The following is a 15,147-nucleotide window of genomic DNA, read 5'->3' on the forward strand; positions in this document are numbered from 1 at the left end:
GCCCGGGTGGCCGCGGGGTGGCTGGGTGAGTCCGGCGCTGGTGCTCGGGGGTCCCCAATCCACAGCATTGCGGAGCCAGGCCCCTTGGGAGGGCCCTTCGGGAGATGCTCTAGGGCTAGGTTTAGCACACAGGAGGCCGGCAAGCCCTATCCGCTGGCTGTGCGGCGAGCGAAGGTGCAGGCCAAGGTGAGGGTGCTGGCGAGCGGGAGCGTGGGCCCAAGCGTTGTGGCGCAGGGTGCCTTCGAAGGTCGCCAAGGGTGGAGGGCCCTGCCTGTTCTTGTGCCCTGAATGACCGGCGGCGCCCCTAGCGGCCCGGGTGGCGCCGTGGCGGCAGGGTGAGTCCAGCGCTGGGGCTGGGGGGTCCCCAGTCCCTGGCATTGTGGCGCCAGGCCCCTTGGGAGGGGCCCCTCAGGGCCGACCTAGGGTTAGGGTTAGCCCCCAGGAGGCCAGCAGGCCTGATCCGCCAGCTGTGCGGCGAGCAGAGGGGCGGGCCAAAGTGAGGGTGTTGGCGAGTGGGAGCTTGGGCCCCAGCTTTTTGGCACGGGGGGCCTTCAAAATTCGCCGGGGGCTCGGAGGGCCCTGCCCCTTCTCCCGACCTGAATGACTGGCGGCGTCCCTAGCGGCCCGGGTGGTGGCGGGGCGGCAGCGTGAGTCTGGCGCTGGGTCTCGAGGGTCCCCAATCCCCGGTGTTGCGGCGCCAAGACCCTTGGGAGGGGCCCCTCGGGGACCGACCTAGGGTTAAGGTTAGCCTCCAGGAGGCCGTCAGGCCCGATCCGCCGGCTGTGCATCGAGTGAGTGCGCTGGCGAGCGGAAGCGTGGGCCCAAGCGTTTTGGGGCGGGGGTCTTCGAAGGTCGCCAGGGGGCTAGGAGGGCCCTGCCTGTTCTTCCGCCCTGAATAACCGGGAATGCGCCTAGCAGCCCGGGTGGCGGCAGGGCGGCAGGTTGAGACCGGCGCTGGGGCTCGGAGGTCCCCAATCCCCGGCGTTGCGGCGCCAGGCCACATGGGATGGGCCCCACGGGAGCCGACTTAGGGTTAAGTTTAGCCCCCAGGAGGCCGGGAGGCCCAATCCACCAGCTGTGCAGTGAGCGGAGGAGCCGGCTGAGGTGAGGGTGCTGGCGAGTGGGAGCGTGGGCCCAAGCGTTTTGACGTGGGGGGCCTTCGATTGTCGCCGGGGCCTCGGAGGGCCCTGTCAGTTCTGCCGCCCTGAATGACCGGCGGCGCCCTACCGGCCCGGTTGGCGGCGGGGCAATAGGGTGAGTTCAGCCCTGGGGCTCGGGCGTCCCCAATCCCCGGCGTTGTGGGGCCAGGCCCCTTGGGAGGGGCCCCTGGGGATCTGACCTAGGGTTAGGGCAAGCCCCCATGAGGCCAGCAGTCCCGATCTGCCGGCAGTGCGCGAGTGGAGGGGTGGGCCGAGGTGAGGGCGCTGGCGAGCGGGAGCTTGGGCTCAAGCGTTTTGGCACAGGGGGCCTTCAACGTTTGCCAGGGGCTTGGAGGGTCCTGCCCATTCTCCCAACCTGAATCACTGGCGGTGCCCTTAGCAGCCCAGATTGCGGCGGGACAGCAGGGTGAATGGCGCTGGGACTCGGGAGTCCCCAGTCCCCGGCGTTGCGGCAATATGCCCCTGGGATGGGCCCCTCAGGGCTGACCTTGGGTTAGGCTTAGCTCCCAGGAGGCCAGCAGACCCGATCGGCTATCTGTGCAGCGAGCGGAGGGGCGGGCCAAGGTGAGGGCGCTGGCTACCGGGAGCGTGGGTCCAAGCGTTTTGGTGCAGGGGGCCTTCGAAGGTCCCCGGGGGCTAGGAGGGTCCTGCCCGTGCTCCAGCCCTGAATGACCAGCGGTGCCCCTAGCAGCCTGGGTGGCGGCGGGGCAGCAGGGTGAGTCCGGCACTGGGGTTCGGGGGTCCCCAATCCCCGGCGTTGCGGCGCCAGGCCCCTTGGGATGGGCCCCTCGGGGGCCGACCTAGGGCTAGGTTTAGCCCCCATGAAGCCGGCAGCCCCGAACCGCAGGCTGTGGGGCGAGCAGATGGGCAGGCCGAGGTGAGGGCACTGGTGACCAGAAGCGTGGGCCCAAGTGTTTTAGTGCGGTAGGCCTACGAAGGTCGCCAGGGGCTCGGAGGGCCCTGCTCGTTCTCCCGCCCTGAATGAATGGCTGCGCCCCTAGAGGCCCGGGTGGCAGCAGGTAGGCAAGGTGAGTCCAGCGCTGGGGCTCTGGGATCCCAAATCCCCGTGGTTTCGCCGCCAGGCCCCTTGGCAGGGGCCCCTCGGGGGCTGACCTAGGGTTAGGGTTAGCCCCCAGGAGACCGGCAGGCCCGATCCGCCGGCTGTGCGCGACCGGAGGGGCAGGCTGAGGTGAGGGCAGTGGCGAGCAGGAGCGTGGGCCCAAACGTTTTGTCACAGGGGCCGTCAAAGGTCGCCGGGGGCTCGGAGGGTCCTGCCCGTTCTCCCGCACTGACTGACCGGCAGAGAGATTCCAGCGCTGGGGCTTGTGGGTCCCCAATCCAGGGCATTGCGGCAGTAGGCCCCTGGGTTGGGCCCCTCGGGCCGACCTAGGGTTAGGGTTAGCCCCCAGGAGGCCGGCAGGCCCGATCCGCCGGCTGTGCACAACCGGAGGGGCAGGCCGAGGTGAGGGCACTGGCGAGCGGAAGCGTGGGCCCAAGACTTTTTTTGCGGGGGGGCTTCGAAGGTCGCCGGGGGCTTGGAGGGCCCTGCCCGTGCTCCCACCATGAGTGACCAGCGGTGCCCCTAGCGGCCTGGGTGGCGGCGGGGCAGCAGGGTGAGTGCTGCACTGGGGCTCGTGGGCCCCAATCCCTGGCTTTTCGGCGCCAGGCCCCTTGGGAGGGGCCCCTCGGGGGCTGATCTAGGGTTAGGGTTAGACACCAGGAGGCCGGCAGGCCCGAAAACCCGGCTGTATGGCGAGCGGTGGGGCGGGCAGAGGTGAAGGCGCTGGCGAGCGGGAGCGTGGGCCCAAGCATTTTGGCGCGGGGTGCCTTTGAAGGTCACTGGGGCCTCGGAGGGCCCTGGCCGTTCTCCCGTCCTGAATGACCGGCGGCGCCCCTATCGGCCCGGTTGGCGGCGGGGTGGCAGGGTGAATGGTGCTGGTACTTGCGGGTCCCCAATACCCGGCGTTGTGGCGCCAGGCCCCTTTGGAGGTGCCCCTCGGGGGCCGACCTAGGGTTAGGCTTAGCCCCCAGGAGGTCAACAGGCCCGATCCACCAGGTGTGCGACGAGCGGAGGGGCGGGCCGAGGTGAGGGCGCTGGGGAGCGGGAGCGTGTGCCCAAATGTTTTGGCGCGGGGGGGCCTTGAAAGGTCACCAGTGGCTCAGAGGGCCCTACCCGTTCTCCCGCCCTGAATGACAGGTGGCGCCCCTTGCGGCCCAGGTAGCATCGGGTTGGCAGGGTGAGTCCAGTGCTGGGGCTCGGGGTTCCCCAATCCCCGGTGTTGCGGCGCCAGGCCCCTTGGGAGGGGCCCCTTGGGGGCCGACCTAGGGTTAGGGTTAGCCCCCAGGAGGCCGGCAGGCCCGATCCGCTGGCTGTGTGGCGAGTGGAGCGGCGGGCCGAGGTGAGGGCGCTGGCGAGCAGGAGCATGGGCCCAAGCATTTTGGCGTGGGGTGCCTTCGAATGTCGCCCTGGGCTCGGAGGGCCCTGCCTGTTCTCCAGCACTGAATGACCGGCAGTGCCCATAGCAGCCCGGGTTGTGGCGGGACGGCAAGGTGAGTCCTGGCTGGGGCTCGGGGGTCCCCAATCCCCGGCGTTGCGGGCCAGGCCCCTTGGTAGGGGCCCCTCGGGGGCCGCCCTAGGCGTAGTGTTAGCCCCCAGGAGGCTAGCATGCCTGATCAGCCGGCTGTGTGGCGAGTGGAGGGGTGGGCCAAAGTGAGGGTGTTGGCGAGCGGGAGCGTGGGCCCAAGGTTTTTGGTGCGGGGGGCCTTCGAAATTCGCCGGGGGCTCGGAGGGCCCTGCCCCTTCTCCTGCTCTGAATGACTGGCGGCGCCCCTAGCAGCCCGGGCGGTGGCGGGGCGGCAGCGTGAGTCCGGCGCTGGGTCTGGAGGGTCCCCAATCCCTGGTGTTGTGGCTTCAAGACCCTTGGGAGGGGCCCCTCGGGGACTGACCTAGGGTTAAGGTTAGCCTCCAGGAGGCTGTCAGGCCCGATCTGCCAGCTGTGCGGTGAGTGGAGGGGCAGGCCGACATGAGGGCACTGGCGAGCAGAAGTGTGGGCCCAAGCGTTTTGGTGCGGGGGTCTTCGAAGGTCGCCAGGGGGCTAGGAGGGCCCTGCCTGTTCTTCTGCCCTGAATAACCGGGGGCGCGCCTAGCAGCCCGGGTGGCGGCGGGGTGGCAGGTTGAGACCGGCGCTGGGGCTCGGAGGTTCCCAATCCCCAGCATTGCGGTGCCAGGCCACATGGGATGGGCCCCTCGGGGACCAACCTAGGGTTACGTTTAGCCCCCAGGAGGCCGGGAGGCCCGATCCACCAGCTGTGCAGTGAGTGGAGGAGCCGGCTGAGGTGAGGGTGCTGGAGAGCGGGAGCGTGGGCTCAAGCATTTTGGCGGGGGAGCCTTCGAAGTTCGCTGTGGGTGGTTGGCTCTGCCTGTTCTCGCCCCCTGAATGACAGGTGGCGTCACATTGCCCGGGTGACAGCGGGGCAGCAGGGTGAGGCCGGCGCTGTGGCTTGGGGGTCCCCAATCCCCGGGGTGGGGGCGTCAGGCCCCATGGGAGGGGCCCCTCGGGGGCCGACCTAGGGTTAGGGTTAGCCCCCAGGAGGCTGGCAGCCGCGATCTGCTGGCTGAGCAGCAGGTAGAGTCAGGCGGATGTGAAGGCACTGGCTAGCGGGAGAGTGGGCCCAAACGTTTTCGCACAGGGGGACTTCGAAGGTCGCTGGGGGCTCGGAGCGCCCTGCCTGTTCTCCAGCCCTGAATGACCGGCAGCATCACATTGACCGGGGTGGCCGCGGGGCGGCAGGGTGAGTCCTACGCTGGGGCTCGGGGGTCCCCAATCTCCGGCATTACAGTGCCAGGCCCCTTGGGAGGGGTGCCTTGGGGAAGACCTAGGCTTACGGTTAGACCCATGGGGCCGGCAGTCCCAAAAATCCGGCTGTGCGGTGAGCGGAGGGGCGGGTGAGGTGAGGGCGCTGGCGAGCGGGAATGTGGGCCCAAGCGTTTTTGCGCGGGGGGGTCTACGAATATCACAGTAACCTTGGAGGACCCTGCCCGTTCTCCCGCCCTGAATGGCAGGTTAAGCCCCTAGCGGCCTGGGGTGGCAGCAGGGCAGCAGGGTGAGTCTGGCGCTGGGGCTCGGGGGTCCCCAATCCCCAGTGTTGCAGTGCCAGGCCCCTTAGGAGGGGCCCCTTGGGGGCCGCCCTAGGGTTAGGGTTACCCCCAGGAGGCAGGCAGGCCCGATCCTCCAGCTGTGGGCGAGAGGAGTGGAGGGCCGAGGTGAGGGCGCCGGCGAGCGGGAGCATGGGCCCAAGCGTTTTGACGTGGGGGGCCTTTGATGGTGGCCAGGGGCTCAGATGGCTCTGCTCAGTCTCCCGCCCTGAATGAACGGCTACGCCCCTAGTGGCCCGGGTGGCTGCAGGGCGGCAAGGTGAGTCCAGCGCTGGGGCTTGGGGGTCCCAAATCCCCGTTGTTGCAGAGCCAGGCCCCTTGGCAGGGGCCCCTCGGGGGCTGACCTAGGGTTAGGGTTAGCTCCCAGGAGGCCGGCAGGCCCGATCCGCCGGCAGTGCGGGAGCGGAGGGGCGGGTCGAGGTGAGGGCGGTGGCAAGCGGGAGCGTGGGACCAAACATTTTGGCATGGGGTCCTTCAAAGGTTGCCAGGGGCTCGGAGGGTCCTGCCCGTTCTCCGGCACTGACTGACCGGCTGTGCCCCTAGCGGCCCGGGTGGTGGTGGGGCGGCAGAGAGATCCTGGCGCTGGGGCTCGTGGGTCCCCAATCCCCATCGTTGCGGCGCCAGGCCCCTTGGGATGGGCCCCTCGGGGGCCGAACAAGGGTTAGGGTAACACCCAGGAGGTTGGCAGTCAGGATCCACCAGCTGTGCAGCGAGGAGGGGGGTGGACCGAGGTGAGGGCGTAGGCGAGCGGGAGAGTGGGCCCAAGCGTTTTGGCGTGGTGGGCCTTCGAAGGTACCCAGGGGCTCAGGGGGATCTGCCCATTATCCCTCCCTGAATGACCGACAGCGCTCCTAGAGGCCCGGGTGGAGGCGGGGCGAGACGGTGAGTCAGGTGCTGGGGGTCCCCAATCCCTGGCATTGCGGTGCCAGGCCCCTTGGGAGGGGCCCCTCGGGGGCCGACCTAGGGTTAGGGTTAGCCCCCAGGAGGCCGGAATGCCGATCCGCCCATTGTGTGGCGAGTGGAGGGGAGGGCCATGGTGAGGGCGCTGGCGAGCGGGAGCGTGTCCTAAGCGTTTTGGCTTGGGGAGCCTTCGATGGCCGCCAGAGGCTCGGAGGGCCCTGCCCGTTCTACCGCCCTGAATGACCGGCGGCACCCCTACCGGCCCGGGTGGCGGTGGGGCAGTAGGGTGAGTCCAGCGCTGGGGCTCAGGGGTCCCCAATCCCCGGCATTGCAGTGCCAGGCACCTTGGGAGGGGTCCCTCGCGGGCCCTCCTAAGGTTAGGGTTAGCCCCCAGGAAGCCGGCAGGCCCAGTCCGCCGGCTGTGTGGCGAGCGGAGGGGCGGGCCGAGGTAAGGGCGCTGGTGAGCAGGAGTGTGGGCCCAAGCGTTTTGGGGAGGGGGGCCTTCAAATGTCGCCAGGGGCTCGGGGGGGATCTGCCCGTTCTCCCTCCCTGAATGACCGACGGCGCTCCTAGCTGCCCTGGTGGCGGCAGGGTGACGGTGATTCTGGCGCGGGAGCTTGGGGGTCCCTAATTCCCCACAATGCGGTGCCAGGCCCCTTGGGAGGGGCCCCTTGGGGGCCCACCTAGAGTTAGGGTTATCCCCCAGGAAGCCAGCAGGCCCGATCCGCTGGCTGTGTGGCAACGGAGAGGCAGGCCAAGATGAGGGCGCTGGCGAGCTGAAGCCTGGGCACAAGCGTTTTGATGCGGGGTACCTTCGAAGGTCGCCCGGGGCTCAGAGGGCCCTGCCCGTTCTCATGCCCTGAATGACTGGTGGCGCCGCTAGCAGCCGGGGTGGTGGCGGGGCGGCACGGTGAGTCTGGCGCAGGGCCTCGAGGGTCAGCAATCCCAGGCGTTGTGGTGCCAGGCCCCATCGTGCGGACCCTTGGGGACTGACCTAGGGTTAGGGTTAGCCCCCAGGAGGCCGGCACGCCGGATCTGCCAGATGTGCAGCGAGCGGAGGGGTGGGCCGAGGTGAGGGTGTTGGCGAGCGTGAGCGTGGGCCCAAGCGTTTTGGCGCAGGGGGCCTTCGAAGTTCGCCGGGGGCTCAGAGGGCCCCGCCAGTTCTCCCTCCCTGAATGACCGGCGGCGCCCCTAGCCACCTGGGTGGCGACAGGGCTGCAGGGTGATTCTGGCGCTGGGGCTCGGGGGTACGCAATCCCTGGCGTTGAGGCACCAGGCCCCTTGGGTGGAACCCATCGGGAGCTGACGGAGTTTTCGGGTTAGTTCCCAGGAGGCCGGCAGGCCTGATCCAGCAGCTGTGAGGCGAGCGGAGGGGTGGGCTGAGGTGAGTGCGCTGGCTAGCGGTAGTGTGGGCCCAAGCGTTTTGGCGTGGGGGGCCTTTGAAGGTCGCCGGGAGCTTGGAGGTCCCTGCCCGTTTTCCCGCACTGAATGACGGACGGCACCCCAGTGGCCCGGGTGCGGCATGGTGGCAGTGTGAGTCTGGTGCTGGGGCTCGTGGGTCCCCAATCCCCGGCGTTGAGGCGCCAGGCCCCTTGGGAGGGGCTCCTCGGAGGCCGATCTGGGGTTAGGGTTAGCCCCCAGGAGGCCGGCAGGCCCGATCTGCCATCTGTGGGGCGAGTGGAGGGGCGGGCCGAGGTTAAGGCGCTGGCGTGCGGGAGCGTGGGCCCAAGAGTTTTGGCGTGGGGGGCCTCAGAATATTGCCGGGGGCTCGGAGGGCCCTGCCCATTCTCTCGCACTGAATGACCAGGGGGGCCCCTAGGGGCCCGGATGGCGGCTGGGAGGCTGGGTGAGTGCGGCGGTGGGGCTCAGGGGACCCCAATCCCGGGCGTTGCAGAGCCAGGCCCCTTGTGAGGGCCCCTCGGGGGCCGAGCTAGCGTTAGGGTTACCCCAAGAGACCGGCATGCCCAAACCGCCAGCTGTGAAGCGAGTGGAGGGGAGGGCCGAGATGAGGGCGCTGGCGAGCGGGAGTGTGGGCCCAAGAGTTTTGTCTCGGGAGGCCTATGAAGGTCGGAGGGGACTCGGAGGACCCTGCCCGTTCTCCCGCCCTGAATGATGGGCGGCGCCCATAGCGGCATGGGTGGCGGCTGGGCGGCAGGTTGAGTCCGGCGCTGGGGCTCGGGGGTCCCGAATCCCCAGCATTGCTGTGCCAGGCCCCTTGGCAGGGGCCCCTCGGGGGCCGACCTAGGGTTAGTGTTAGCCCCAGGAGGCCAGCAGGTGCGATCTGCCGGTTGTGCAGTGAGCAGAAGGGCGGGCCGAGTTGAGGGCGTTAGCGAGTGGGAACGTGGGCCCAAGCGTTTTGGTGCGGGGTGCCTTCAAAGGTCACTGGGGGCTCGGAGGGCCCTGCCCGTTCTCCCACCCTGAATGACCGGCGGCTCCCCTAGCAGCCCGGGTGGCAGTGGGGCGACAGGGTAGTCCGGTGCTGGGGCTCAGGTGTCCCCAATCCCCGGCGTTGCGGCGCCAGGCCCCTTGGGAGGGGCCCCTCGAGGGCCGTCCTAGGGTTAGGGTTAGCCCCCAGGAGGCCCGAAGGCCTGATCTGCCGGGTGTCGTTGAGCAGAGGGGCGGGCTGAGATGAGGGTGCAGGCAAGCAGGAGTTTGGGCCCAATCGTTTTGGTGAGGGGGATTTCGAAGGTCGCCGGGGGCTCGGAGGGCCCTGCCCGGGCTCCCACTTTGAATGACTGGCGGCGCCCCTAGCAGCCCGGGTGGCAGCGGGGCAGCAGGGTGAGTCCGGCGCTGGGGCTCGGGGGTCCCCAATCCCCTGCATTGCGGCGCCAGGCCCCTTGGGACGGCCCCCTCAGGAGCCACCTAGGGTTAGGGTTAGCCCCCAGGAGGCCTGCAGGCCAGATCTGCCGGCTGTGTGGCGAGCGGAGTGGCGGGCCAAGGTAGGGTGCTGGCGAACGGGAGCGTGGGCCCAATCGTTTTGGCGTGGGGCGTCTTCAAATGTCACCGAGGGCTCGGAGGGCCCTTCCTGTTCTCCCGCACTGAATGACCGGCGGAGCCCCTAGCGGCCCGGGTGATGGCAGGACGGCTAGGTGAGTCCTGGATGGTGCTCAGGGGTCCCCAATCCCCGGCGTTGCGGTGCCAGGCCCCTTGGGAGGGGCCCCTCTGGGGCCGACATAGGGTTAGGGTTATACCCCAGGAAGCTGGCAGGCCCGATCCGCCGGCTGTGCAATGTACAGCCGGGCGGGCCGAAGTGAAGGCGCTGGCGAGCTGGAGCGTGGACCCCAGTGTTTTGACGCGGGTTGCCTTAGAAGGTCAATGGGGGTTCGGAGGACTCTGCTCCTTCTCCCGCCTGAATGAACGGCGGCGCCCCTAGTGGCCCAGGTGGCGGTGGGGGGGAGGGTGAGTCCGGCACTGGGACTCGGGGATCCCCAATCCCTGGCGTTGCAGCGGCAGCCCCTTGGGAGGGGCACCTCGGGGGCCGACCTCGGTTTACGGTTAGCCCCCAGAAGCATGGCAGGCCCGATTCCCCAACTCTGCGTTGAGTCGAGGGGCAGGCCGAGGTGAGAGCGCTGGCGAGCGGGAGCGTGAGTCGAAGCTCTTTCCCGCTGGTGGACTTCGAAGATTGCAGGGGGCTCGGAGGGCTCTGCCTGCTCTCCCGCCCTGAAAGAACGGTGGAGCCCCTAGCGGCCCAGGTGGCAGGGAGGCGGGATGGGTGAGTCCGATGCTGGGGCTCGGGCGTCCCCAATCCCCAGCGTTGCGGTGCCAGGCCCCTTGGAAAGGGCCCCTCGGGGGCCGACCTACGGTTAGGGTTAGACCCCAGGATGCCTGCAGGCCTGATCTGCCTGCTGTGTGGCTAGTGGAGGGGTGGGCCGGGGTGAGGGCGCCGGCAAGCGGGAGCGTGGGTCCAAGAGCTTTTGCGCTGATGGCCTTCGAAAGTCGCCGGGGGCTGGTAGGGCCCTGCCCATTCTCCCACCTTGAATGACCGTTGGCGCCCCTAGCGGCCTGGGTGGCGGTGGGAGAGCATGGTGAGTACGATGCTGGGGCTCGTGGGTCCCCAATCCCCAGCATTGAGGCGCCAGGCCCCTTGGGAAGGGCCCATTGTGTTAGACCTAGTGTTCGGGTTACCCCCAGGAGGCCAGCAGGCCCCATCATCAGTCTATGCGGTGAGCGGAGGCGCGGGCCGAGGTGAGGGCGCTGCCGAGCGGGAGTGTGGGCCCAAGCGTTTTGGCGTGGGGGGCTCTCGAAGGTCGCCGGGGGCTCGGAGGGTCCTTCACGTTCTCCCATACTGAAAGACCTGCGGCGCCCCTAGCGGCCTTGGTGGAGGCGGGGTGGCAGGGTGAGTCTGGCTCTGGGGCTGCAGGGTCCCCAATCCCCGTTCTTGTGGCACCTGGCCCCTTGGGAGGGTCCCTCCGGGAAGGACCTAGGGTTAGGTTTTGCCCCAAGGAGGTCAGGAGGCCCCATCCACTGGGTATGTGGCGAGCAGAGGGGCAGTCCGAGGTGAGGGCGCTGGGAAACGGGAGCATGGGCCCAAGCATTTTGGCGGGGGGGCCTTCGAATTTCGCCGGGGGCTCGGAGGGCCCTGCACCATCTCCCACCCTGAAAGACCGGCAGAGCCCCTAGAGGCCTGGGTGGAGGCGAGGTAGCAGGGTGAGTCCAGTGCTCGGGCTTGGGGGACCCCAATCCCCGGCATTGCGGCGCCAGGCGCCTTGGGATGGGCCCCTCGGGGGCCGACCTAGGGTTAGGGTTAGCCCCCAGTAGGCCGGCTAGCTCGATCCGCTGGGTGTGGGGTGAGCGGAGGGATGGCAGGAGTTGAGGGCGCTAGCGAGCGGGAGCGTGGACCCAGCATTTTGGACCGGGTGGCCTTCGAAGGTCAATGGGGGCTCGGAGGGCCCTGCCCATTCTCCGGAACTGAATGACTGGCGGCACCCCTAGCGGCCCGGTTGTGGGTGGCGCTGCTGGGTGAGTCCGACCCTGGGGTTCGTGGGTCCCCAATCCCTGTTGCTGCGGCTCCAGTCCCCTTGGGAGGGGCCAGTCGGGGGCTGACGTAGGGTTAGAGTTAGCCCACAGGAGGCCAGAAGGCCCGATCCGCCGGCTGTGCGGGGAGCTGAAGGGCGGGCCAAGGTGAGGGTGCAGGCAAGCGGGAGCATGGGCCCAGGCAAGCGGGAGCATGGGCCCAAGCATTTTGACGCGGGGGGTTTGAAGGTCTCCGGGGGCTCGGAGACCCGTGCTCCTTCTCCCACCCTTAATGACCGGCGGCACCCCCAGCGGCCCCAGTGGCGGCGGGGAGGGGGGATGGGTGAGTCCTGTGCTGGGCCTCGGGCGTCCCCAATCGCAGGCGTTGCGGCGCCAGGCCTCTTGGTAGGGGCTCCTCGGGGGCGCACCTAGGGTTAGGGTTAGATCCCAGGATCTAATCCCGATCTGCCAGCTGTGCGGTGAGTGGTGGGGTGGGCCGGGGTGAGGGCATGGGCAAGCGGGAGCGTGCGTCCAAGCGCTTTCGTGCTGGTGGCCTTCGAAAGTCGCCGGGGGCTCGGACTGCCCTGCACCTTCTCCCACCCTGAATGACCGTTGGCGCCCCTAGCGGCCCAGGTGGTGGCGGGGGAGCATGGTGAGTCCGATGCTGAGGCTCGGGGGTCCCCAATTCCCAGCGTTGAGGCACCAGCCCCTTGGGAGGGGCCCATTGTGTCAGAACTCGGGTTCGGGTTACCCCCAGGAGGCCAGCAGGCCCGATCATCAGGCTGTGCGGTGAGCGGAGGCGTGGGCCGAGGAGCGGGAGCTTGAGCCCAAGTGTTTTGCGCGGGGGGCTTTCGAATGTCGCCGGCAGCTCGGAGGGTCCTTCACGTTCTCCCATACTGAAAGACCGGGGGCGCCCCTCGATGCCTGGGTGGAGGTGGGGTGCAGGGTGTGTCCGGCGCTGGGCCTGCAGGGTCCCCAATCCCCGTTGTTGCGGTGCCAGGCCCCTTGGGAGGGGCCCCTTGGGGAAGGACCTAGGGTTAGGTTTCGCACCAAGGAGGTCAGGAGGCCCCATCCAACGGGTGTGTGGTGAGCGGAGGGGCGGGCCGAGGTGAGGGCACTGGGAAGCGGGAGCATGGGCCCAAGCGTTTTGGCGCGGGAGCCTTCGAAGTTCGCGGGGGGCTAGGAGGGCCCTGCCAGTTCTCCCACCCTCAATGACTGGGGGCGCCCCTAGCGGCCAGGTGGCGGCGGTGCAGCAGGGTGAGTCCGGCGCTGGGGCTTGGGGGTCCCCAATCCCGGGTGTTGCGTTGCCAGACCCCTTGTGTGGGGCCCATCGGGGACCTACCTAGGTTTAGGGTTAGACCCCAGAAGGCCGGCAGGCCCAATCTGCCGGCTATGCGGCGAGCAGATGGGTGGGCTGAGGTGAAGGCTCTGGAGAGCGGGAGCATGGGCCCAAGCGTTTTGGCAATGGGTGCCTTAGAAAGTCATCGTGGGCACGGAGGCCCTGCCTGTTCTCCTGCCCTGAATGACCAGCGGCGCCCCTAGAGGTCCAGATGGTGGCGGGGCGGCAGGGAGAGTCCGGCGCTGGGTCTCGGGGGTCCCCAATATCCAGCGTTGCGGTGCCAGGCCCCTTGGGAGTGGTCTTTGGGGGCCGACCTAGGGTTAGGGTTAGCCCCCAGGATGCTGGAAGGCCTGAACCGCCAGGTGTGCGGTGAGCGGACGGACAGCCCGAGTTGAGGGCACTGGAGCGCGGGAGCGTGGACCCTAGCGTTTTGGTGCGGGTGGACTTCAAAGGTCTCCGGGGGCTCAGAGGTTCCTTCACGTTCTCTCATACTGAAACCGGTGGTGCCCCTAGCGGCCTGGGTGGAGGCGGGGTGGCAGGGTGAGTCTGGCGCTGGGGCTGGGAGCTCCTCAAACCCCGGCGTTGTGGTGCCAGGCCCCTTGGAAGGGGCCCCTTGGGGGCCGACTTACGGTTAGGGTTACCCCCAGGATGCTGGCAGGCCCGATCCTCTGGCTGTGCAGCAAGTGGAGGGGTAGGCCAGGTTGAGGTGCTGGCGAGCGGGAGTGTGGGTCCAAACGCTTATGTGTGGTGGCCTTCAAAGGTCGCCGGGGGCTCGGAGGGCCCTGCCCATTCTCCCGCCCTGAATGACCGGCGGCGCCCCTAGCGGCCCAGGTGGTGATGGGGGAGCATTGTTTGTCCAATGCTGGGGTTCGGGGGTCCCCAATTCCCAGCGTTGAGGCGCCTGGCTCCTTGGGAGGGGCCCATTGGGGTCCGACCTAGGGTTAGGGTTACCCCCAGGAGGCCAGCACCCCCAATCATCCGGTGTGCGGCGAGCGAAGGGGCGGGCCGAGGTGAGGGCGCTGGGAAGCGGGAGCATGGGCCCAAGCGTTTTGGTGCGGGGGCCTTCGAAGGTTGCGGGGGTCTCAGAGGGCCCTGCCAGTTCTCCCAACCTCAATGACAGCAGGCGCCCCTAGCAGCCGGGTGGCGGCGGTGTAGCAGGGTGAGTCCAGCGCCGGGGCTTGGGGGTCCACAATTCCCGACGTTGCGGCGCCTAGCCACTTGGGAAGGGCCCCTCGAAGGCCAAACTAGGGTTAAGATTAGCCCCCAGGAGGCCGGCAGGCCCGATCTGCCGGCTGTGCGTCGAGCGGAGTGGTGGGCCGAGGTGAGGGCGCTGGTGAGCGGGAGCGAGTGCCCAAATGTTTTGGCGCGGGGGGCCTTCAAAGGTCGCCAGGGGCTCAGAGGGCCCTGCCCGTTCTCCCGCCCTGAATGAACGGCAGCGCCCCTAGTGGCCCGGGTAGCAGCGGGGTGACAGGGTGAGTCCGGCGCTGGGGCTCAGGGTCCCCAATACCTGGCGTTGTGGCGCCAGGCCCCTTGTGAGGGGCCCCTTGTGGGCTGACCTAGGGTTAGGGTTAGCCCCTAGGAGGCCAGCAGGCCCGATCCGCGGCTGTTTGGAGAGTGGAGGGGTGGGCTGAGGGGAGGGCGCTGGAGAGCGGGAGCGCGGGTCCAAGTGTTTTGGCGTGGGGGGCCTTTGAAGGGCGTCGGGGGCTCGGAGGGCCTTGCCCGTTCTCTCACCCTGAATGACCGGCGCCACTATCGGCACGGGTGGCGGCAGGATGGCACGGTGAGTACGGCGCTGGGGCTCGGGGGTCAGTATTCCCAGGCGTTGTGGCGCCAGGCCCCAACGGGCGGGCTCCTCGGGGGCCAACCTGGGGTTAGGGTTAACCCACAGGAGGCCGGCAAGCATGATCTGTCGGCTGTGTGGGGAGCGGAGGGGCAGGCCGAGGTGAGGGCGCTGGCGAGAGGGAGCGTGGGCCCAAGCGTTTTGGCGCGGGGGGCCTTCGAAGGTCTCCGGGGGCTTGCAGGGCCCTACGCGTTCTCCCGCCCTGAATGACCAGTGGCGCCCCTAGCGGCCTGGGTGGCAGCGGGGCGGAAGGGTGAGTCCGAGTCTGGGGCTCGGACGTTCCCAATCCCCAGCGTTGTGGCCCCAGGCCCCTTGGGAGGGGCTCCTCGGGGGCCTACCTAGGGTTAGGGTTACCTAGGGTTTGAGTTAGCCCCCAGGAGGCCGGCAGCCCGATCCGCTGGCTGTGCAGCGAGCAGAGGGGCAGGCCGAGGTGTGGGCGCTGGTGAGCGGGAGCGTGGGCCCAAGCGTTTTGGCGTGGGGCGCCTTTGAATGTCGCCGTGGGCTCTGAGGGCCCTGCCTGTTCCCCCGCACTGAATGACCGGCGGCGCCCCTATCAGGCCGGGTGGCTGTGGGACGACAAGGTGAGTCTGGTGCTGGGGCTCGGGTGTCCCCAATCCCCGTCGTTGCGGCGCCAGGCCCCTTGGGATGGGCCCCTCGGGGCCCGACCTAGGGTTAGGCTAACACCCAGAAGCCTGCAGTCCAGATCCTCCGACGGTGAAGCGAGCGGAGGGGCAGACCGAGGTGAGGGCACTGGCGACCGGGAGCGTGGACCCAAGCATTTTAGCGCAGTACGCCTACG

Source organism: Ursus arctos, unplaced genomic scaffold (genome assembly GCF_023065955.2).
Source record: "Ursus arctos isolate Adak ecotype North America unplaced genomic scaffold, UrsArc2.0 scaffold_5, whole genome shotgun sequence".
Taxonomy (NCBI): domain Eukaryota; kingdom Metazoa; phylum Chordata; class Mammalia; order Carnivora; family Ursidae; genus Ursus; species Ursus arctos.